This window comes from Scyliorhinus canicula, chromosome 13 (genome assembly GCF_902713615.1).
Source record: "Scyliorhinus canicula chromosome 13, sScyCan1.1, whole genome shotgun sequence".
NCBI classification, from domain to species: Eukaryota; Metazoa; Chordata; class Chondrichthyes; order Carcharhiniformes; family Scyliorhinidae; genus Scyliorhinus; species Scyliorhinus canicula.
The window spans coordinates 80,710,101-80,732,926 of NC_052158.1; the positions used below are offsets into that span (position 1 = coordinate 80,710,101).

A 22,826-nucleotide genomic window follows, 5' to 3' on the forward strand; every position below is an offset into this window, starting at 1 on the left:
ATAATGGGCTATCCTCTCCTGTGGGACAAAGAGAGGGCATTGTGAGCCACATGCTTGATGGATTGGGGGGTATCTATAGAGGTGGCATGTATGGGCACCACACCTGGACATGAAGGGATGCCAGGGAGTTCTGAGGAACAAGCACAAAGATAATATCGGATGTAGGAAGAGTGAGAGGTGTCAGCCAGTGATTTGTGGCAGGCAGGTTGGGAATTTGAGGGCTGGCAGGCAGAACTAATGCCAGGATAGAGGTGGTAACTTACCCTTGCAGCTCGGATTGGGCTGTTAGTCTTGTTCCGACATTGGACGCTGGTCCTCCTGGTCATGTTGCCAGCACTGACAGCTGCTGCCACTGCCTCCCAAGCAGAATTGATGGCCTTGCTGCAGGTCCTCTGACATTTTGAGGGAACATTTTTGAGATTCACTGCCTCGAGAAGCCTGTCCAGTTCGGTAGCCCCAAAGCGGGGATCAGGTCTATGGGCTGCCATTCTTGTGTGTTGACTGGGAGTGAGTGGTGAGGGAGTGTTTAAAAGCAGCTCCCCCTTGTTAGCAGCGAGACTCTAAGGCACAAGTCTGGTGAATCAGACAGCAAGACAGCCAGTAGTAGCGAGAAGCACTTGGGGGCTTATTTCCGCCATTAAGTGCTGTTAAATACAGGCCACCATCTCACCAACGTGGCCGTCAAGAAACACTCCGCAAATCGCATCCAAAATGACACTTAGAAATGTTTGCGTTAAATCATGCCCTAAGTGTCATTATGGGTGTGTTTAGTGGGATGTTTCCCGTCGGCTTTTAGAATGTAATCCAGGCCTCGATTCACCCATGCTTAGTGATTTTTTGGGCCTCGGGGAATTTCTCCCTGGGCTAGCCCAGACTTAGAAATGTTTTCAGCAGTGGGGAGCTGAACTCGCTGCTGTGACCGGCACCTCAGAGGTCAGGACACCATTTTGAAAGGGTGCCCCAATCTCCAAGTGAGCTTGAGGGTCCCCACATCCCCCAACCCATGGACAATGCCACCCCACCAGGTGAGTCAGTGGCAGGAGAGCTATGGGGTGGCTGAGGACCCCTTACTTAGGTCCTTCCAACACCCCTTTCAGGACCTCCCCTTTCAGGACCACCCATTCACCGCCCTCAACTTTTATGAAGCCCCTTCATACACCTCATTCACCAGCCCACCCTTCAAACCCCCTTCATCCCCGCTTTCATGGGTTTGACCCCCTTCAGGCACCGACCCTTGGAAGTGCCAACCTGGCACCTGGGCACCCTGGCACTTCAGAGTTCCTGGGTGCCAGGCAGAGTGGCAGGGTACTGCCCTGTCCCCAAACTCCTGGGGGGCTCCAATGGCGTCCAAGAACTCCGAAGTGGCCATCACACCTAGTCTCCGCTTGTGGAGACCAGTACCAATTGGCACCAGGTTGAAGCCTCGCTGGTTCGGTCAGTGACTCATGTGTGCGGGAGAATGCGGGCTCAACTAAGCCGCACATATTTAAATGAGCCTTATGATTTGTCTGATTATAAATATGATTGTCTAGATCACGCCGGGGAGGGTGTGATTCAGATCTCACCGGGCGCTGTGGGTCGGGTGACTCGCGTACTGTTTTACGCCTGGCATGAAGCCCGATTTGGGTCTCTCTCTCTCAATGCTCCCGGTGCGATCAGATTGCCGTGGGGTGCAACGCGATGGGAAAATCACACCCCTTATTTCTAATATTTACCAATACAAACGTAAGTTGGGTACAAAGCTATTTAAGCCAGTTGTACAGCAATCCATTGATTACTCATGCAGCATCGTACTGGACTGATATTGAAGTTCCTGATGTGAAATGGAAATACAAAAGTAGTGTTTCTGGATTTTTTACACCTTAGTTAAACATGCAGATGAGTCTTTCTTTTCACATAGAAGGTGGTTATCTAATTGTAAATATAAATGCTCAGAGATTTAAACAACTTCAGCAACCTTTTCTTTCATATTTATCACCACCATGAACATTGCTCCATTTTCCTTTCAATCAGTCAAATTGCATTGATTATTCTTGCTGAAGCAGCATTGTTTGGTCCTGCGGTCTGATATTTCATTTTGCAGCCATTCAGCGATGACATGGGGTATTTAGGCCTCTTTGAGTGTGCGCACATTTAGTGGATTGGCAGCAGGACTATAATAGGAATCCAGAGGACATCGCACTGTTTATAGTTCAGGATCACGACTGTAAGAGACAAATAGTTCAAATCTCAGGTATACTTTACCTGGACAGCCAGGAGGCTGGCTGATTCATTTCCGACTTTGGTAGTTCACAAATCTATGATTATTTCAGATCAAGACAAGTATTTATTGACACTTCAGTCATATGATACGGATTGACCTAGCTTTATTGTAGTAAAGCAAAACAGAAGGAGAAAGACTCACTGATTGGTTGGTGCGAGGATGTTCCAGAAAATCTGTGAAATATTCAGTGCATAGATTGAGGCAGAATTTTCCTCGGAAGAGCAATGGGTTTCCTGGTGTGGTTGGGGTGGGCAGTGTGGTAAACCACTGTTGCAACTCTGTTAGAAGATGTATGGTAGGACCTGTACTAAAGGTACGTTGGTAGTCCCTGCCTGCTGGCTCCGCCCAGTAGGCGGAGTATAAATATGTGTGTCCTCCATGCTGCAGCCATTTTGCCAGCTGCTGTGGGAGGCCACACACCTTAGAGCAATAAAGCCTCAGTTGTATCCAACTCAAATCTTTGTGCAATTGATTGTGCATCAATTTATTGCTCTAAGATTTTCAAAAGATGGACCTCCGTATCAAACTGGATCACCTGCAGCTGGATCCACATTCAAGCAACGCCAAAAAGGACTTTCAACACTGACTAGCTTGTTTTGAGCTGTACATCAACTCGGCGCCCAGCCCTGTCTCGGAGGCTGAGAAGATACAGATCCTGTACTCAAGGTTGAGCTCCAGCATCTTTCCGCTAATCCAGGACGTGCCAAACTACGCCGAAGCCATGACACTTCTCAAAGAGAATTACGTTCAGAAGACGAACACGCTCTTAGCCAGGCATGTACTCACCACTCACTCTTAACTCCCTGGTGAGTCCATAGAAGACTTCTGGCGGGCCCTAATCCCACTCATCCGGGACTGTGACTGTCAGGCCGTTACAGTCACTGAACATTCAAACTTCCTTATGCGGGATGCGTTTGTTACGGGGACTGGGTCGGACCTCATACGCCAGCGACTGTGAGAAGGGACCACGCTCGACCTAGCAGAGACCAAGAAACTAGAGCTCTCTATGACGGTCGCCTCGCGCAACATTCAGGCCTACACATCCAGCCGCGCGGCCCACCCCTCCTACGCATCGTGGACCCCACAGACGGCCGCCCCAGCGGGGGCCTTACCCAGTCAATACGCCTGCACTACGCACCAGCCAGCAAACCCCGGGAGTCCCAATGTTACTTTTGCGACCAGCAGAAACACCCCCGCCAACGCTGCCCGGCCCATGCTGCCCTTTGTAAGGCTTGCGGCAAGAAGGGGCACGTCACCGCAGTGTGCCAGGCCCATGCAGTTGCCGCTATCACCCCCACCCCCCTCGTTTACGGACAATGGGCGCCGTTATCTTCACTTCCCCAGACCACGCGAGGCGAGTGGGCGCCGCCATCTTCCTCTCCGAGCAACACGTGCGGCCCATGGGCACCGCCATCCTGTTCAACCCCCGCCACGTGCGGCTCATGGGTGCAACCATTTTGTCCTCCTCAAGATCTTCAGTTGCCACCATCTTGTCTCCTCCACGGCACATGGGCACTGCCATCGTTCCAGGACCTGTGTTTCCCGGGCTCCCCATCATCCGACACCAGCGACGACTGACCACACCTCGCCTCAGTGACTATCGACCAATCGCGCCCGCACAACCTGGCCACCGCATCGACCAGCGTTAAAATCAACGGACACGTGACCTCTTGCCTGCTGGACTCCGGGAGCACCGAAAGCTTCATCCACCCGGATAGGGTAAGGCGCTGCTCCCTCGTGGTAAACGCCACCAACCAAATAATCTCCCTGGCCTCCGGATCCCATTCCGTGGCGATCCAGGGGTACTGTACGGTCACACTCACGGTCCAGGGCGTAGAATGCAACGGCTTCCGCCTCTAATCCCTCCCCAACCTCTGCACTGCCCTACTACTCTGCCTGGACTTCCAGTGTAACATGAAGAGCCTAACCCTGAAATTCGGTGGGCCCCTACCACCCTCACTGTGTACGGCCTCGTGACCCTAAAGGTTGATCCGCCTTCCCTCTTCGCAGATCTAACATCGGATTGCAAACCTGTCGCCACTAGGAGTAGACGGTACAGAACCCAGGACAGGACCTTCATCAGTTACGAGATCCAATGGCTGCTTCGGGAAGGCATCATCAAGTCCAGCAACAGCCCCTGGAGAGCCCAAGTGGTCGTAGTTAAAACTGGGGAGAAAGACAGAATGGTCATGAACTACAGCCAGACCATCAATTGGTACACGCAGCTCGCCGTGTACCCCCTCCCATGCATATCTGATATGGTCAATCAGATTGCACAGTACCGGGTCTTCTCAACGGTAGACCTCAAATCCGCCAACTACCAGCTCCCCATTCGTAAATCAGACCGTCCATACACTGCCTTCGAGGCAGACGGCCGCCTCTATCACTTCCTCAGGGTTCCCTTCGGCGTCACCAACGGGGTCTCGGTCTTCCAAAGGGAGATGTACCGAATGGTCGACTGGTACGGTTTGCGGGCCACCTTTCATACCTAGACAACGTCACCAGCCATGATCGGCAGGACCACGATGCCAACCGTGCCAAATTTCTCCACACCGCCACTCTCCTAAACCTCACCTACAACAAGGAGAAGTGCGTGTTTAGCACGACCCGCGTAGCCATCCTCGGCTATGTGGTCAAGAACGGAGTTCTGGGGCCCGATCCCGACCGCATGTGCCCCCTCATGGAGCTCCCCCTCCCCCACTGCCCCAAGGCCCTCAAACGCTGCCTGGGGTTCTTTTCGTACCACGTTCAGTGGATCCCAAACTATGAGGACAAGGCCAGCCCACTCATACAGTCAACCCATTTTCCCCTGACGGCCGAGGCACAACTGGCCTTCGCCCGTATCAGAGCCGATATCGCCAAGGCCGGGATGCACGCAGTAGACGAGACACTGCCCTTTCAAGTAGAGAGCGACGCATCAGGCGTGACATTCTTTTCCCGCACCTTTCATGTCTCAGAAATTCAGCACTCATCCGTCGAAAAAGAGACCCAAGCTATCGTTGAAGCTGTGCGGCATTGGAGGCATTGCCTGGCCGGCAGGAGATTCACTCTCCTCACTGACCAACGGTCGGTAGCCTTCATGTCCAATAACACACATCAGGGCAAGATCAAGAATGATAAGATCTTGAGGTGGAGGATCGAGCTCTCCACCTACAATTACGAGATTTTGTATCGACCCGGTAAGCTCAACGAGCCCCCAGACGCCCTATCCCGAGGTACATGTGCCAGCGCACAAGTAGACCAACTCCGGACCCTGCACGACAGCCTTTGTCACCCAGGAGTCACACGGTTGTACCATTTCATAAAGGCCCGCAATCTGCCCTACTCCGTCGAGGAAGTACTGACAATCACCAGGGACTGCCAGGTCTGTGCGGAGTGCAAGCCCCACTCCTACCGGCCGGACCGGGCGCGCCTGGTGAAGGCCTCCCGCCCTTTTGAATGCCTCAGCGTGGATTTCAAAGGGCCCTTCCCCTCCACCGACCGTAACACGTATTTTCTCAGTGTGGTCAATGAGTACTCCAGATTTCCCTTCGCCATCCCATGCCCTGATATGACGTCTGCCACCATCATCAAAGCCCTCAACACAACCTTCGCTCGTTTCGGTTTCCCCGCCTACATCCACAGTGAAAGGGGATCCTCCTTCATGAGTGATGAGCTGCATCAGTTCCTGCTCAGCAGGGGTATTGCCTCCAGCAGAACAACAAGCTACAACCCCCCGGGGAAACGGACAGGTGGAGAGGGAGAACGGGACGGTATGGAGGGCCGTCCAACTGATCCTACGGTCCAGGAACCTCCCGGCCTCCCGCTGGCAGGAGGTCCTCCCTGATGCTCCACTCCATTCGATCACTACTGTGCACTGCCACTAACAATACACCCCATGAATGTCTTTTTGCCTTCCCCAGGAAGTCCACATCCAGGGTGTCGCTCCCGACTTGGCTCGCAGCTCCAGAACCCGTCCTGCTCCGTCGGCACATCCGATTCCACAAGGCAGACCCGTTGGTGGAGAGGGTGCAATTGCTCCATGCAAACCCCCAGTATGCCTACGTGGCGTACCCCGATGGCCGCCAGGATACTGTCTCCCTCAGGGACCTGGCGCCAGCAGGTTCCACACACACACCCCGACCCGGCTCCACCCGCCCCTCCCCCGGCGCTCCCAACAGCAAATCCCCCAGGACCATCTGTCCTCCCCCTGGCCACGCCCGAGGATGAAGAGGATTTCGGCACGCTCCCGGAGTCACCGAACATCAGCCCAGCATCGACATCACCGCCACCACTACGTCGCTCCCAGCAGCACATCAAGGCCCTGGACCGGTTAAACCGCTAACTGGTCCACTGGACTTCAAAAGACACTTTTTTCCTCTCTCTATCGAATATTGTAAATGTAAAAACCATTTGTTGTATATAGTTCTCCACCACCCTCGCCGGACTCAATTTTAACAGGGGGTGAATGTGGTAAACCACTGTTGCACCTCTGTTAGAGGATGTATGGTAGGACCTGCACTACAGGTACGTTGGTAGTCCGTGCCTGCTGGCTCCGCCCAGTAGGCAGAGTATAAATATATGTGTCCTCCATGCTGCAGCCATTTCACCAGCTGCTGTGGAAGGCCACACATCTTAGAGCAATAAAGCCTCAGTTGTATCCAACTCAAGTCTTTGTGCAATTGATTGTGCATCAGGCAGTGATGGAAAATTGATGCGGGACATTTTAATCTTGGTCCAATTTTCTAATGGAACCGAGGTGTCACTTGTGCGCCATTGCCAACTTCAGCGAGCAACTGATTAATGCATTACGTTTTCTGTCACTTGAGTGATAATAATACTGAGCATTAGGAATGGCTGTACAAAACACTGTATTAACATAGCACTGTATCATCCATGTCAGAAAAGTCTCTTCATGTACAATAGGGATAATTTTGATTCCCAATAATGGGTGAGTGGGTTGAGTTCTAAGTCAAAATGTTAAAAAAAGAAGCGCGCCATATGGCACATGGTTAGCACTGCGTCCAACAGCGCTGAGGACCCGGGTTCGACCCCAACCCCGGGTCACTGTCTGTGTGGAGTTTGCACATTCTACCCGTGTCCGTGTGGGTTTCATCCCCACAACCCAAAGATGTGCAGGTTAGGTGGATTGGCCACACTAAAATTTCCCCTTAATTGGAAAAAAATAATTGGGTACTCTAAATTTATATTTTTTTTAAATGTTAAACAATCTCTGAAACAGGAAAACCTGCATTGCCACAGCTGACAGCAACCAATCAAAAATTCAATTACCTATGGAAAGGGGGTACAATAAAAGATGGGACATTTGAATTTCTCTCCCCTTTCAACACGTCACACTGGCGATCAATGATACTTTGCCCTGGCGACAACCAATTTTTAAGTTCCCACAGGCAGGAACTACACTGGGATTTCACCAAAAGCATTTTGATGGGGACAATGCAAGCAATCTTTCAGGGTCAGCAGTGAGTTTGGACAGAAACTTGCAGTGTGTAGCACCATAGCCGAATCAACCTCAGGACCTGACTAGTAAACTACTGGCTGAATAGAAGAGGGACATTCTATTCAATTGGTTCATTGGGAGATTGTTCGAGAAACTCTAGCCATAATATGTAGTGCCAGTGAAAGTTTTTGTCCACATTATCTAAAGTTTAAAGTTCTTATATTAGCTGTGGCTTATTTATTGGAGTCTAAATGCTATGGGTTCAATCCCACTTCAGGACTTGAGCCCAAAAGGCCAGGCTGGCACTCCAGTGCATTACTGACGGAATGCTGCACTGCTGGAGGGGCTGACTTTCACATGGGGCATTAAGCTGAGGTGGAGGCTGCCCTCTCAGATCCCACACAGCTCTTTCATTACCAAAGCCACCAACTCTTCATTACTGCCTCCCCATTTCCCCAACCCACCCCCCCTCCCGTCGAGCCCACCTGCCTCCCCCATGATCCCCCACTATGGTCCTGACCACCCACCTCTTTCTCCCAATCTGAATACCTCCCATTAATCTCCCTGGCATCCATGCAATCTCTAACCCATCCCCCCCCCCCCTACTAGCTTCAACCACGATGCTGACTCCCAACAACCATATATCTGATTCAATATTGCAGCCTTTCCTTGTTGTAATCTACCTTTAAGGGATAGCAGCATGACATCACTCGAAAGGAAGTGTGTCATGTGATCCAGTCCTAGTTTCACTTTGGCCTGTGAGCAGAACACAGCAGACACAGCTCTGCTGCTGATGTCTTTAAGTTTTCTATCTTTTTATAACAGTTAATATATGCCTAGTCAAATAAATAAATCCATAATGTGTTTACCTAATCACTGAGGAGTGATTGGTGCCTTTTATATCATTAGAAACACGGCACACCCCAGCCAATAGGCTGCCAAACTTATCAATCAGGTTGGCTCTTGGGTGGTGAGTCTGTTTTTAAACAATTATCCATATCATGGAGTTAATATTCCATGGCCTCTGGTGATATCCTTCCTCCTTAGTTTCCATCCTAATGAATATCGGGGCCATTTCCAAAGCAATGATTGGTGATTATGCAAGCAAATAGTTTCCATACAGCAAGATCTCATATCCATCAATAAATTGAACAAGCTGATTGTACTTTTCAAAATTATTGGTAGCAGTAAGAATGTTGCTTGAAACTGAAAGTCAACTTGCTGATTTTTATGTCTTGAATCTCCTGGAAGAGACAGGGCCTCAGCTTAATGTCATTGCCAAAGGATGACATCTCCAAACTGCATCGGTGTTCATCATTTTTTCGATGATGTTGGCGTTGGACTGGGGATGAGCACAGTAAGAAGTCTTACAACGCCAGGTTAAAGTCCAACAGGTTTGTTTCAAATCACTAGCTTTCGGAGCACTGCTCCTTCCTCAGGTGAATGAAGAGGTATGTTCCGGAAACATATATATAGACAAATTCAAAGATGTCAGACAATGCTTAGAATGCGAGCATTTGCAGGTAATCAAGTCTTTACAGATCCAGAGATAGGGGTAACCCCAGCCATCATTTTTTCCGTCTTAGTCCTGATTATCAACTCTGATCAACCCATAACCTTCCAACTCTGCAGGCAAACCTACATTCTTTTAACCTGGAGAGGACGGTGTAATCCATTTTGCCAGTGTCAAAGCCAAGTTGCAGCGGGGAAGAATGTAAAACTGCTGCCAACAATGTGGAGAGTTGCACGGAATGTGGATAAATATATCTAGAGAGCCTCTTGAGAAACCAGTTTAAAAGAGAGTTGTATGTCAGGCACTATAGTTGACAGGGGCATTTAATCTTAGTATCGAGAGTAATAGAATTAATGTTAATAGGATCTATATCAGAAGGCCACCTGTTTATAAAAATGACCAGAAAACCATCAAAAAACTAGGTCCTGGGAAATTAGTTCCACCAATTTTAGAAAAAAATAGAGCAAGACATTAAACCCTTATTTTAACATGATGGCATGGGGGTGGATGGCTTGTGGTGTTAGCCACCCCACCTCCCCAAGAATAACACCCATTGCCCACTGATATTAACCAGTGTGTGGCCAAGGCATTTTACTGCCCAGGCTTCATTGATATTTCCCGTACCAGCCTCCCTGGGCAGGTGCCGGAATGTGGCGACTAGGGGCTTTTCACAGTAACTTCATTGAAGCCTACTCGTGACAATAAGCGATTTTCATTTTTCATTTCATATGTGTATGATCAGCAACCTGCCCAAAACCAGCAGGAAGTGGCAGTTGGGTGCAATTTTGTGTGGCTGGGGAGGGGAGATCAAAGGTATAGTCCCTGGCACTCAGGTAAGTAGTAGGTGAGCCCTGCTCACCCAAAAGGAAAATTATAAAAATAAACTTGTGGTCCTGGCTTCACTTGATAGCACGGTGGCACAGTGGTTAGCACAGCTGCCTCACAGCGCCATGGACCCGGGTTCAATTCCAGCCTCGGGTGACTGTCTGTGTGAAGTTTGCACATTCTCGATGTGCCTGCGTAGGTTTCCTCCGGGTGCTCCGGTTTCTTCCCACAGTCGAAAGGATGTGCAGGTTAAGTGGATTGACCATGCTAAAAAATTATCCCTCATTGTGTGCCCGAAGGATGTGTAGGTTAGGTGGGGTTATAGGGTTATGGGGATAGGAGTGAGCCTAGGTAGGGTGCTCTTTCAGTGGGTCAGTACAGACACGATGGGCCGAATGGCTTCTTTCTGCACTGTAGTGATTCTATGATTCTTGCTGAAAGGTTAACCTGCTGGTAAAATCACATCTGCTTGCCCACTCAAACCTAGAGTTAAAAAGGCAGTCAGAAAAGTCAGATTCAATCTAGGCCCAATCTAACTGTTTCAAGAAGCATCATGCTTGTTTTTGGCTAGTGTCCTTCTTGCCTAATCGGTTGGGCAGGTCAAAGTTGGAGTCTTTGGTCAGACACCAGGACTGGGATTTTGCTCACAAGGTAATTTCTGATGTTAGGACCCAATGTGGGTCTGGAATCCATGCGGGAGGGCAGTGAAACTGTAATCTTCCTGGCAGCAGCCAATTAAAAGGCTAATGCCATGATCGCTGTCCATTTAAGGGTTGTCCAGGTGCAACACTGCAGCCTCAAAGGCATAATCAATGGTGCTGGACACCGTTCAGAATGCAAGCAGACGATCAAGACTCCTTTATTTACAGGCACCAGGTCCAGGCAGGCAGGCCCAGTGTTTGGAGGGGTAACACCACCAGGAATTGCATCAAAGCAAGTGGTGGGGAGGGGCACAGAGGCAGCTGTTGCTGCTGGGAACATCCCCCCTTTTGGGCATGGAACATTTAGGAACCAACTCCCCCATTCCCCATCTTGGGAAGCCACCAGGAGACCACTTCCACACATATGGTGGCCTCTCCACAGAGCAAAGGACTGTGCTGAACGGGAAAAGTTCCAGTGATTTGGGCAAATGGCAAACAATTGGCCTTTTAATTATATAATTAGCTGCAGCTCACCTCCAGTCAGCTGATGGTCGAGCCCAATGCCATGTCTCTGGTAATGTATCCTGGGGCATGTCACGAGGTGATGCCTCTTTATATTTGAAAATACGATTTTGCAAATTTCCACTGGCTGGAACTTTTGCCATTTGAACTGAGATGGAGACTGAGACCAACTGAATAAAAATGCAAGACCACGTTCCAAGATGAAGGTGAGAAACACCTCAGTGGGCTGGAAAGAGACACATTTCTTGTAATCCAGACACCTATCAAAACTCATTAAAAATATAACATATTGGATTTTGAAACAATGGCTATTATAAATAGACCCACTCAATGCCCCTCAAAAATACACAATGGGTGAAGTATTTCAAGGCAAGGCTGCAGTGATTGCAAGTGTCACAGGTTGTGTCCAGAAATTCTTCAGCAGAGGAGGCAGGCTACAGGCTGCTCTCACTCTCTCTCTCTTGGAAAAAGTGTGTCACCCAGTTCAAGATACCAGTGCTACCAGAAATAATCTATCAGCCAGCCGAGATCTCGTAATAATTGCCAAATCTTCTACATCTGACCACATCCAAAAAAAGCTAACCTGAATTGACTGCAGCATTTAAAATCTACATCTCAAAGACAACCAAAGGACACTTAATCACATGCTATTTTATCTTTTTTTAAAATTGGATTTGAACTTCTCTTATTTCTGATACGAGTGTGCGTGTGTGTGTGTTTGTGTGTGTGTGTGTGTGGAGGGGGGGGGGGGCTAAATGATCAATGGCTGTATGAGGGCAAAGGGCATTTTTATTATTTTTCTCAGCTTTAGTGGTTAATAAATTAGCTTTTTCTTTCACTCAAGGAAACCCTGTTTGCTTACCTCCTTATTGCTCAAAGTTCAAATAGTTAAATGTATCCTGACTTGGAAAAGGCAAATCCTTGTGAAAAAGAAACTGAAACTTTGATGTGATGAACTGAGGAGATTGAATAGAGGGGACCTCATTCACCCCTTCTTACCTGGTCCTTCCTGACGCCATTTGCTGCCATTTTCCCATCTCCTCGCACGTCTCCAGTGGGTTGGCAAAATCCCTGCCCATGAACGAATTTAAATGCCCAACTGGTTTCTGTTGGGTGGACTAGACTACAATCTCCACATTAATCAGCTGATGTTGCCTACTTTATGCTCTTCTGGGTCTGGCGGTCACTTTAAGTTTTTAATTAAATTTAGAATCTATGTCAGAAGATGTGCATGTGCTATCCAGACACAAATTTTCCAACTGGAGAACATTCTTCACCAGCAAGAGGCCAATTCTATTTGCTCTTCCTCTGCAGTAGTGAGCAGGTACGGTTACTTCGTGTGATTTCCTCAAAGCTGATGTGTCATTAAGTTATCCTGGTAACATTCCCAAAAAGCACAATCAATCATCCTTAAAAAGTCACTAGTATCAACGAATGCTACAAAGTCCGGATTTGGCAAACAATACTGGCAGATCTCTTGCATATTTTCACATTTCTCGCATCAATCTTACTACAAGCAAATCTCGCAGACACCTACATTCTTTATGTAATTTAACCTTATCTAATAATAGAGCAATGCTACTGAAGAGGAATTCTTTAGTCTGGAGCATATATTAGCAATGCCTACCTCCAATTAACCCAAGCATAGCTGTTTTTAATATTACGTTTACTCTAAGTTGGCACCTTAGTAGGCTTTCTACAAATACTTCAATGGAGAAGGCACAATGCCTTTAACAATTGTACTTTTCACATTGATGTGATCATCTGACAATGTCCGAGACAGACATCAAATTGGCAGTGCAGGATTGGTATGTTTGAAATTTAGAAAACTATATTTGAAGTCGTTTTACAGAGGAAACACAGTGTACAGAATGTGTAAAGTTAGCAAACATATTTGTGAATGCTGCAGATTCTAATTATTTCAACGACCATGCGGAAAGAGACATTACAATGTTTTAATCAACTGCTCACATGAAAACTCAAGATATTTCTCATGAAAGAGACACTTTAAAATAAAAAAAAATGCTGAATGTTACCGTCAGTTTGTGTTGTCCTTCCTTTTCACTGGGAGATGAACTCCTTGCAAAGTATCCAAGGCTGGAATTACATGATCTGGCTCTCCTGTTGCTTGCTCCACATGGAGTTGTCTGTCACTCTGAACATAGATCCTATTTGGCAGCTGTTAACTTGGTCATCATTAATAGTGTTTTTTTTTATAGACACGAGGTCTAAGAAAGCTCTTAGGAGATACGTAAACTGCACCACTCGCAAAAAGTACTTTGAAATATTTTGCAAATAGTATAAAATGAAATCCATTAGAGTAATGTTGGCCTTGTCCAGCGCACAGCATCTTCTTCTCATTTCAAAATGCATTACAGTAAAATGGAGCCTAACATTATTCAATTAATGTTTTGATTGTGCTTCACGTTTAACATTTGCAAACGTGAATGTTTTTTGTACAATTATATCAACAGTATATACCACCGTTTACCATTATTGGATGTTACAGTGTCTGACATACTACAGCACTATATTTAGGTATGAGATCTTAAAGTTATATTTATATCTGCTGCAAAAGGTCGAGCCAGCTCATAGATGGAGGTTGCAGAGCTCATATGTAAAAATAGCACATTCTGGAGAATGACAGCATAGCTTGTGGCTAAAGATTAACTTCACTTATATTGGGTGAGATTCTCTGACCCCGCACCGGGTCGGAGAATCGGCGGGGGTTGGAATCGCGATTCACGCGACGCTGCCTCGATGCCGGTCCTCCGATTCTCCAGTCACCGGAGAATCAACGCCATTGCCGTCGGTTGGGGCCGCTCTACACGGCACCCCCGGCGATTCTCCACGCGCGATGGGCCGAGTGCCCACCAAATCCCAACGGCGGTGTTCACGTGTGGTCCTACCCTGCGGGGGGGGGGGGGGGGGGGGGGGGGGGCCTTCACGGTGACCTGGCCTGCGATCGGGGCCTATCGATCGCCGGGCAGGCTTATCCTGGTGGGAGCCTATGTTCCTCCGCGTCAGGCCCCTGTAGCTCTCTGCCATGTTGCGCTGGGGCCGGCGCGGAGAAGGCAACGTATGCGCATGTGCGAACTCGCGCCGGCTGTAGCGCGCATGTGTGGACCCGCGCCGCCAATTCTGATGGTGGTATTGGCAGCTGGAGCAGCGTGAGGCTCTGCAGCGCTGTCTGGCCCCCTGTGCGGCTCAGGATCGCTGCTCCTAGGGTCTGTTGACGCCGGCGTAAAATGCTCCGGCATTTACGATGGCGTAAACACTTAGCCCCAGGATCAGAGAATCCCGCCCATTGATTTGGGGGAAAAAAATACCATATTTTAATTTTTTCTTCCTTTCTTTGCAGATTTGTTCATATTACATATTTGTGATTGAAAGGTGACCCGTTCCCTGTTGTTAAAGTGGGCAGAAGGGCAATCAAATCAGCAGAGTGAGGGTGAGGGGAGATTCAAGTGACTGAGACTCAAGGCAGAGGCACTATCAGGACTCACATTTGAAGCATGACCATTTTTTGTGAGGATACTGGAAGCTTTGGCAATTTATGGAGAACCTCCAATCAAGAAAGAAGGGAGACAAAACGCAGAAAACTGTAGATTAGTTAGCCTGACATTTCTCACTGGGAAAATGTGAGAAACCATTGTGAAGGAGGTGTTTGCAAGGCATTTAGAAAATCACGGGCTGGATTCTCTGGTCCTCCAGTCGTTTGTTTCTCGGCGATGTGCCATTCGTGGTGGGATTTGTTACTCCCGCTTATCAATAGGATTTCCAATTGAACGCGCGCCATGACGCCGGGAAACCCACAGCTGGGGTGTGCTGCCAATGGGAACAGAGGACCTTAATGGCCAGAGAACTCTGGCCCAGATTGCAATCATTAGAGTTGACATGTTTTTGTGAAAGGGAAACCATGTTTGACAAATTTATAAAATTATTTCTTTGAGGATGAAACATGTAGGGTGGATAAAGGTGAACCAGTAGATGTTGTGTATTTGGATTTCCAAAAGATGTTCGATAAGGTGTCACATTGCTGCACAAGAATTAGGGTGATATATTAGCATGGATGGAGGATTAGCTAACTAACAGGAAACAGGGTCAGGATAAATGGGTCATTTACAGGTTGGTGTTATAACCCCCATAAGACAATGGGGATGACCCGATTAATTTCCCCGTGAGCCTCGTGGAGTATGAGCTTCCCCGCTGAGGGGCAGAGACCCCTCAGTGGGCTAGTTAATTCAGTACTATAAAGCCAACCCAGGTAGGAGTCTGGCAGCAGCATAGTCCTGACTGGGACAGTTACTTGTTCTTCACTGAAGCAAACCTTGTTTTTGGCTCTAATTTCTGGATCTTCCATGACTACTGAATTGGCAAGGAGGATGGGATTGTACATGGGGGCTGCATTTTCAGTAATAGGGAGGCAGACCTTTGAGAGAATCAGGACTGGAGTTCAGCAGTTGGGGTTGCAGGACACCGAGGCAAGGCTAGTGACCTATATGGGTGAACCCCTAACAATAGTGTGCATAACGATGACCACAGTTACGTATGTGCAGCAGTGCGTTAGACTGCCATTAATAATAGAGCGGGACTACGGACTGAGTGCAGGGCCATGACTGGCTACAATGCCTCCAGCTGGACTGGCAACAGATCCTCTGGGTGGGGACTGGAGGATTTTATGACGTCTTATGGAAGTACCCAGAAGTCTTCCAGGATGGCCTGGGCAAAATTAAGGGAGCCATGGCTAAGATATATGTGAATCCTGAGGCCAAGCCGAATTTTTTCTGGGCCCGCTCGATCCCTATGCACTGCTGGCAAAGATCGAGGATGAACTGAACTGATTGGAAGACCTCGGTGTCATCCAGCCAGTACAGTTTGCTGATTGGGTAGTGCCGGTAGTCCCAGTACTAAAATCTGACAAACCTTGTGCGGAGATTATAAATTGACCATAAACAAAAGTCTTCCATCTGCACAGGTATCCAATGCCATGGATAGAAGGCCTATTTGCGAAGCTGTCTGGCGGTCATTCCTTATCCAAGCTCGACATGAGCCACGCCTATCTCCAATCGCAGCTGGACACCAAATACAGGCGTTACATAACCATTAATACCCACAGGAGCCTCCACGAATACAGAAGGTTGTCACTTGGAGTTTTGTCGGCTTGTACCGTATTTCAGTGCATTATGGAGAACATCCTGAGAGGGCTACCGCCTGTGGCGGTCAACCTGGATGATGTCCTGGTCACCAGAGCCACAGAAATGGAACACCTGAGCAACTTGGAGGAAATTCTCCGCCGGTTTTCTCGACGGGCATCTGCCTCAAGAGGGGAAAGTGCTTTTTCTACATCCAATTAGTTACATACTTGGGCTATTGTGTGCATCATGACAGACGACACCCAGTTGAGGAGAAGGTGCTGGTGATAAAGCAAGTCCCCACACCAGAAAAAAACCAATAGAGTTATGGTCATTCTTGGGACTCGTAAACTACTACGGGAAATCTATTCCTGGCCTAGCGACCATCCTCGCCACACTGAACACATTGCTGAAGATGCAGCAAGAATGGGCATGGAGAGCACTTCAAGAGGAGGCCTTTATCAGGGTGAAGCAGCAGCTAATGTCGTTGGGGTTATTGGCGCATTACAACTCCTCCAAGCTCCAGTTGGTGACAGACGATACCTTGCCTTATGAGTCGGAGCAATGTTGCCCCACCACATGTCTGATGGTAGGAAAGGCTGACAGCATACGCGTCAAGGACGTTGGCCGCGGCAGAGTGCAATTACGCCCAAATCGAAAAAGAAGGGCTGACCTTTGTAGTTGTGGTGAAGAATTTTCAGCAGTATGTGTATAGGTGTCGATTCACCATGGAAAATGTTGCTGGAGAAGTAATAATAGGAAACAAAGAAAATGCAGAGGAACTGAATAGTTACTTTGCACCAGTCTTCATGGTGGAAGACACCAGTGGGATGCCAGAGCTCCAGGAGAATCAGGGGGCAGAGGTGAGTGCAGTGACCATCACTAAGAAGAAGGTTCTTGGGAAACTGAAAGGTCTGAAGGTGGCTAAGTCATCTGGACCAGATGGACTACAGCCCAGGGTTCGAAAAGAGATATCTGAAGAAATTGTGGAGACATTGGTGGTGATCTTTCAGGAATCACTGGAGGCAGGAAGGGTCCCAAAGGACTGGAAAGTGGCTAATGTAACACTGCTGTTTAAGAAGGGAGGAAGGCAGAAGATGGGAAATTATAGGCCGGTTAGCCTGGACTGGTCATTGGTAAGATTTTAGAGTTCATTATTAAAGATAAAATCACGGAGTACTTGGAAGTGCATGATAAAATAGGACTGAGTCAGCATGGCTTCGTCAAGGGGAGGTCATGTCTGACAAATCTGTTAGAGTTCTTTGAGGAAGTAACTGGGAAGTTAGACAAAGGAGAATCATAGGATATGATTTATTTAGATTTCCAGAAGGCCTTTGACAAGGTGCCGCATAGGAGATTGTTAAAAAAGTTAAGAACCCATGGTGTTATGGGTGAGATCCTGGCATGGGTAGAGGATTGGCTGACTGGCAGAAGGCAGAGAGTGGGGATAAAGGGGTCTTTTTCAGGATGTCAGCCGGTGACTAGTGGTGTGCCTCAGGGGTCGGTGCTGGGGCCACAACTTTTCACAATATACATTAATGATCTGGAAGAAGGAACTGAAGGCACTGTTGCTAAGTTTGCAGATGATACAGAGATCTGTAGAGGGACAGGTAGTATTGAGGAAGCAGGGGGGCTGCAGAAGGACTTGAATAGGCTAGGAGCGTGGGCAAAGAAGTGACAGATGGAATACAATTTGGAAAAGTGTGAGGTTATGCACTTTGGGAGGAGAAATAGAAGCATAGACTATTTTCGAAATGGGGAAATGGTTAGGTAATCAGAAGTACAAAGGGACTTGGGAGTCCTTGTTCACGATTCTCTTAAAGTTAACATGTAGGTTCAGTCGGTAGTTAGGAAGGCAAAAGCAATGTTAGCATTTATGTCGAGAGGGCTAAAATACAAGACCTGGGATGTACTTCTGAGGCTATATAAGGCTCTGGTCAGACCCCATTTGGGGTATTGTAAGCAGTTTTGGGCCGCGCATCTAAGGAAAGATTTGCTGGCCTTGGAAAGGATTCAGAGGAGGTTCACAAGAATGATTCCTGGAATAAAGAGCTTGTTGTATGAGGAATGGTTGAGGACTCTGGGTCTGTACTCATTGGAGTTTAGAAGGATGAGTGGGGATTCATTGAAACTTACAGGATACTGCGAGGTGAGTGGACGTGAAGAGGATGTTTTCATTTATTGGAAAAACTCGAATCAGAGGATACAATCTCTCAAGGGATGATCCTTTAACACAGAGATGAGGAGGTATTTCTTCAGCCAGAGGTGGTGAATCTGTGGAACTCTTTGCCGCAGAAGGTTGTGCAGGCCAAATCACTGAGTGTCTTTAAGACAGAGATAAATAGGTTCTTGATTAACAAGGGGATCAGAGGTTATGGGCGAAGGCAGGAGAATGGGGATGAGACAAATATCAGCCATGATTGAATGGTGGAGCAGCGCCGATGGGCTGAGTGGCCTAATTCTGTTCCTTTGTCTTATGGTCTTATGTGATGGACCATAAACCATTGCTAGGGCTTTTTAAAGAAGACCAGGTGATCACGTCAATAGTGTCTGCCCGGATTCAGCGATGGATCCTGTTGCTAGCAGCTTGCGAGTACATCTTCAAACATCGCCCAGGTTCACAGATTGCAAACACTGAGCAGGCTCCAGCTGCCAACATGCCCTCCATCCCCACTGAGTGTCGACAAAGTCGTTTCAACACTTAACTATACGGACAGCGCGGTGGCGCAGTGGGTTAGCCCTGCTGCCTCACGGCGCCGAGGTCCCAGGTTCCATCCCAGCTCTGGGTCACTGTCCATGTAGAGTTTGCACATTCTCCCCATGTTTCACCCCCACAACCCAAGGATGTGAAGGCTAGGTGGACTGGCCACTCTAAATTGCCCCTTAATTGGAAAAAATGAATTGGGTACTCTAAATTTAAAAAAAAACTTTATGGACACTGCCGCCCAGATATGCGACTGGATGCAAAAGGACCCGATAGTGATGAATTGTCTTGCATAGGGGCCAACAAGGGAAGCTGCCGAAGGACCTACAGGCCTTTGGTGCCAAGATGCAGGAGCTCAGTGTGGAAGATGGCATCCCCCTGTGGAGCTCACATTGTCCTCGGGTCCCAGGACAGACAGGTGATTCTCCAGGATCTGCACAACAGACACCCAGCGGTGTCGAAAATGAAGATTCTAGCCCGCAGCTGTGTGTGGTGGCCAGGCCTGAATGGTACAATCCAAAGACTAGCTGAACAATGTACCACATGCCAGGAGCAGCTGAAGCTCCCACCTACCGCCCTGTTAAATCCATTGGAATCAGCAGGCCAACCTTGGGTGCACCTGCTTGCTGGCTTTGCCGGACCCTTCCAAGGGTCAATGCTTTTACTTGTGGTGGACACCCACTCCAAGTGGCTCGAAGTCCATTGGATGTCGTTGAAGGCCGTGGTTGAGAAGCTACAGCTCTCTTTCAGCACCCACGGCACCCCGGAGGTGCCAGTCACCCCGTTCACCAGCGACGAGTTTGAACGCTCTATTAAGGCAAATGAGGTATGGCACATCCACACAGCCCCCTACCACTCTTCCTTTTATGGACTGACCAAGCAAGTGGTGCAGTCATTCAAGTGAGGGATGAAGAAACAGACCATAGGGTCATGGGGAAGCAACTAGCAAGCTTTTTGTTTCGCGACCAGGCCTTCGCTGATGCTAAAACCGGTGTAGCACCGGCAGAACTGTTGATGGTCCAGAGGCTCAGAACCTGCCTCAGCCTCACGTTTCCTGATATTGGTAGGAGAGTACAATGTGATCAGGACCTGCAGAAACGGAGACAAGGCAGGCAGATGCGAACCAGGAGTCTCGAACCAGAGGACAAGGTGTACGTTTGAAACTTCGGGGATGGTGCCCAATGGATTCCAAGGACAGTGGTACAGCAGACCGCATGGGTCTCATACCAGGTGAATACATGCAAACGGACAGTGTAAAAGTACCTTAAGCACCTCAGGAGCAGGGAGCTAGTGTTAGAGGAATCGTCCCCAAGTCATGTTGCCGCAGCACGTAAGGGCCTTGGGAAATCGCCCCCTGGAGGCCACAACACCGCGATGTGAGAGGTGGCACACTCTGACTCTGAGATGGCGACCCAGGTACCCGGGAGATCAGTCGCCAGTGGTACCCCCCAGATGGTCTTCGCAGAAACAACATTCCCTGACAGACTACACCCCCCGACCCAGCCCCGCAGCCAATGAAAGTACAGCCACAGGTGAAGAGGAGCAGACATCCTCCTGCTCCCCCTTCTTTGGAAGGACTTGCGGACTTCAGTGGGGAGCGGTTATAACACCCACGAGACCCACAGGAATACCCGATTAACCTCCTGTGAGCCTCATGGAGTACAAGCTCCCCTGCTGAGGGGCGGAGACCCTTCAGCGGGTTAGTTATTTCAGTACCATAAAAGCCGGTCCAGGTGGGAGCTGAGCTGCAGAGTAGTCCTGACTGGGATTGTTACTTGTAAATATGTTCTTCTAGGAAATAGACCTACTTTCCGGTCTCCTCCATGACTACTAAAGTTGACAACCTGTAATGAGTGGAGTGCCACAGGAATCCTTACTGGATCCTCAACTGTTTACAGACTATATTAATAACCTGGATAAAGGAACCAACTCTATTGTAGCCAAATTTGATAGAAAGATGGGAAGGAAACCACATTGTGAGGAGGATATAAAGAGCCCAAAAAGGGATATCAGTTGAGTGAGTCAGCAAACTCAAGTATAGTATAATGTGTATAGTATAGTATATATATACTTATATATATAGTATATATAAGTATAGGCAGATGAAGTATAATGTGAGAAAATGCAAAGTTGTCCATTCAGTTTAAATGGAGAGACACTGCAGGATGGTGTGGTACAGAGGGATGTGAGCAGCCTTGTACATGAATCTCAAATAGTTGGCATGCAGGTGCAGCAAGTAATAAAGAAAACAAACATAATGTTGCCCTTTATTGCTGGGGATGCAACATAAAAGTGAGGAATCTTGCTACAACGACACACATTGGTTCGACCACACCTAGAGTACTGCGTACGGTTTCTGTCACCTTATTTATGGCGGGATGGGCTTGCATTGGAAGCAGTTCATGAGGCTGATTCCTGGGATGAAGGGATTGTCTTAGGAGGAAAGACTGAGCTGACTGGGTCTGTACTGATTGGAGTTTAGAAGGAGGAATCAGAGAGGGCTTGACAGGGTAGATGCAGAAAAGATGTTCCCCCTCATGTTGAGAGTTTAGAACTAGGAGGAACAATTTTAAAATGAGCCGTCTCCCATTTAAGTTGGAAATGAGGAGGAATTTTCTCAAAATGTCGTTAGTGTTTGGAATTCTCTTCCACAGAGCTCATTGGGGGCTGGGTCATTGAATGTAAAAGAGGGTCAAAGGTTATGGAAAGGGCGGTGGTGGAGGAAGTGGTACCGTCAGGAAAGTGGAGTTGAGGCCACAGTCAGGTCAAGTATGATTTTGTCGAATTGCAGGGCAGGTTCGATGGGCTGAATGGCCTACTCTGCTCTTATTGCTCACAATGTAATTAATTGGGGACCTTTTCCACCTGATTCAGTGTCTTTAGAAGGCAGGGAGGGGGACAGTAAACAAAGCCATTAATGCTACTCTTCAACCTGGCTCTTTTCTCACAGTAGTTACAATGTGATGGCCCATTCCTTCAGTAATTGCAATACTGTTCAAGAGTATTCAGATGTTGTCTTGCTATTTTCCACTGCAGTCCATGTGGAGTGTTCCTGAGAATGCTTCTTCATGCTAAATGCTCGCTCTATAATCAACACATACTCTGTTTTTAACCTCCAATGGCTCCTGGAGTAGCCAGGAGAGCTATTCATTTCACTGGGGGTGGGACCCTTCTAATTGGTGGAGCTGAAAATACCTAGTGGGGCCCTGAGTTTGTGCGTTAAGCAGATAATCTGTCCTTTACATCTTGAATATCAGCATGATTACACTGAAGTACAGCGAAGCAAAGTTTTTATACTGCTTGGATACGGAGAAATGTTTTCTGAATGGAATGAAATTTAGCTTCCTGTGCCTGGCCTACATTCCAATATGGACTATCAACATTAACATGGTGCTGTGTCGCAGAGAGGCAGCATGGAGAGAGGAATGTAAGAGATAGAGGCTGGAAAAGGAGCTGGAAGATTTGAGGCCGAAATAGATAGATAGGAAACTGCTGAAGTGTCGTGGAATGAGTTTGGAGAGCTTTGTTTGGGCATTTCTAGTTAGCATCTGATTTGCTTGTATGGATTCATTTGAATTTATTGTTGTTTCCATAAAAAAAATATGCCTCACTTTCTGCCCCAGTATCCCTGCTGATGGGCTGCAGGATATTGTTTGTTTTCAGTCAACTCATATATCGAGTAACTAATTTTAGTGGTTAGTTTTGCACGAAAGATTCGGCATTAGTTTTGAATGTTGCTCAATGCCGGATAGAGAATTGGCTTATCATGCTTTTGAGGTTTCC

The 22,826-nt window shown here is 48.0% G+C and overlaps 1 protein-coding gene across 2 annotated transcripts in view; it reads right to left on the minus strand.

Moving 5' to 3' along the window:
* The window catches only part of LOC119976349 (adiponectin-like), a 28,107-nt gene extending 14,671 nt beyond the window's left edge, over positions 1-13,436 (minus strand). Inside the window, exon 1 of one of the 2 annotated variants that reach the window (XM_038816827.1) lies at positions 13,241-13,436. The gene's annotated coding sequence lies outside the window, so the exon portion shown is untranslated. Of the gene's footprint in view, positions 1-12,203; positions 12,402-13,240 lie in introns of those variants that run through there. The other variant, XM_038816828.1, reaches the window with a different exon arrangement.
* Between the last annotated feature and the right edge of the window lie 9,390 nt (positions 13,437-22,826).